Source organism: Morus notabilis, unplaced genomic scaffold (assembly GCF_000414095.1).
Source record: "Morus notabilis unplaced genomic scaffold, ASM41409v2 Scaffold8423, whole genome shotgun sequence".
Classification (NCBI taxonomy): Eukaryota; Viridiplantae; Streptophyta; class Magnoliopsida; order Rosales; family Moraceae; genus Morus; species Morus notabilis.
In genome coordinates this window covers 1-2,658 of record NW_010366651.1, presented here as the reverse complement: position 1 = coordinate 2,658, position 2,658 = coordinate 1, and the positions used below count along the sequence as shown (strand labels likewise).

Genomic DNA, 2,658 nt, shown 5'->3' with positions numbered 1-2,658 from the left:
TTTTTTTTTTTTTTTTTTTTTTTTTTTTTTTTTTTTTTTTTCCCTTTTTCAAATGTTATTTGGGACAAGAGTGTCCGAATAGATCAGGAAGATTGACATTGTCATCTAGACTCTGTTACAACTTAGATATTAATTAGGTCTATAACCAAAATGCTGATTAAATTATTTTATAGATATTACATTCAAGTCTATCACTTGTTAATTTGGAACCAGGAGATTTTCCAACCTCTACATGCTTGGTGCACAAGAGTTAGAACCAGTCAATAACTTTGTTCAGAAGAATCCAAGTCATTTATACATATTTATAAATATATATACATATTTATATATATATATGGGTATGGTTTTAATGTTTACTTTATTATTTACTTATCGATGGGTATTGTTATTTTAATCGTAAGATATCGATGCGACAATTATAATAAATTAGATAATTGACTAAAATAAAATTATGACAATTAATGAAATTATATTCTTATTATGTCACGTCTCAAATTTATATATTTGATAGTAACCACTAATGAAAATATAACTATTAAAAAGTCATTTATATATGTATGTATGTATATGATTATATATATATAGAATTCATGCATAACGAAAAATTAAAGATTATATTGTCAGGAGACCTACTTATCAGGCTGTCTTTTGCTCTATATAACTGCAAAATCCAATCATTTAGGCTTCCTTGCATTGACTATTTGCTTTCACGTGAAAAACCCAAAACCATATATATATATATATATAGATAGAGCCGACCCCAATTAAGTTGAGATTAAGGCTTTGTTGTTGTTGTATATATATTATATACAGAACCAAACCTTATAATTAAATAGTTCTGATCTATCAATTTGAATTGGTTGTGTGTGATAAAACTAATTCAGTTCCCATTTCCTCTTTCTGTTATGTAGATCACCAATATCTAACTGATAAGACATCCTAACGCCACTGACCCTATCTTTACACAGATATACACACACAGGCGTACGCACACATGTATATTATTGTTATTATCAATGGGTTGATTTAGATACTGTACAACCCTACTGTAAGATCCTTGTTCTATTAATGTATTGTGTGATGTTAGGTGTCTGATAGTATAAATAAAAACTAACTAGATTCAACTTCAAATATAATTGAGTCAAATTATTTCCGTTCTATGGGTCCCGAAATTTTCAAAGTAACAAAAAGAATATTGGCGAAATAACACCAATAATCTTTTTTTTCTTGAAAAAAAAAATTTATATTTTAGTGCCCTCTACTGCTTTTATCTTCATTTTACTTTTCTCCAACTTTAATCAGGTTCAATCATGATGATCATGCACTTGTTAAATTGCTCTCACTAACTAGGTGTGAGGGCTGTTTATAATAGGTACCAAAACCTAATTAGGGGACAAAGTTGACCTCTCTCTCTCTCTCTCTCTCTCTCTCTCTCTTCTCTCTCTCTCTCTCTCTATTCCACGCAAAATGTCTGAATCCCAAAATTCTGTTAAACTTCACATCCTAGACATATCTGAGCCAGTATTGCACCCATCCTCTCTATCCTCTCTTGCTGAAACCTGCAGAACATGGGGTTTCTTCCATATTACCAATCATGGGATTTCCAGTGACCTTTACAGCAAAATATGTTCCATCTCAAAAGAACTCTTCAACCTCCCTTCTGAAACTAAACTCAAACTTGGTCCTTTCTCTTCCACAAGAACTTACACCCCTCATTTCATAGCCTCTCCATTCTTCGAAAGCCTCAGAGTTTCTGGTCCAAACTTCTTTGCACATGCTTAAAGTTCTGCAGATATTCTATTTGACCAACAGTGTTCTCTGTTCAGGTATTAATTCAATATAAATAACACCCTCATATGTATGTGTATTAACATTTTGTTTGTATTTTCTGATACTCGTTAAGACTATAGGGCTTATTTTCGGTCGTTTGTAACAACCGATCCTATTATTGTAACATGTAGAAATAAGGTGTAACATCAGTGTATAATTGATAAATTTTTTTTTATTGATTTATCTTTATAAAGAATTGTTACCACTAATGTCACACCTTTTACTTGTTCATGACTACATGTTACATTAGACCGGTCCTTCGCGAAAGACTTGAGTCTCGTCTATGATTGTATTTCTGTTTAATCATTTGGGGTCCTTCCCTAACAGTGAGATGTTGCAAGAATATGGAAGCAAGATTGTAGAACTGTCAAAGAAGATCATGGAGACCTTGTTGATGAGCTTAGGGGACGGATTTGAGACGAAATACAAGTCGGAATTTAAGAACTGCCATGGCTATTTGAGGATAAACAACTACTCTCCTCCAGAGAATCTAGAAGATCATGGTGAGGTTGAGGGGCTGGGAATGCACACTGATATGAGCTGTGTAACAATAATCTATCAGGACAAAATGGGAGGGCTTCAAGTGAGATCAGAGGAAGGGAAGTGGATGGACATAAGTCCATGTGAGGGAACACTTATGTTGCAAACTGATCTTTCCATTAACCCTTTTTTTTTTTTTTGGATATGAACGATGGTAAAAAAAAAAATAATAATAATTGTTGAAACTTTTTTGTTGTTGGAATTCTAACAAAAATAAGTTAAATTTGAACAATCTAGAGTAATTTTTAATAATCCAATTCCCGGTAAATCGTTTTTGCGGCACTGGCA

At 32.4% G+C, this 2,658-nt stretch overlaps 1 pseudogene; it reads left to right on the top strand.

The window, feature by feature from the left end:
• Positions 1–1,467: 1,467 nt before the first annotated feature.
• Positions 1,468–2,469, top strand: LOC21384196 (annotated as a pseudogene).
• The last annotated feature ends 189 nt before the right edge of the window (positions 2,470–2,658 follow it).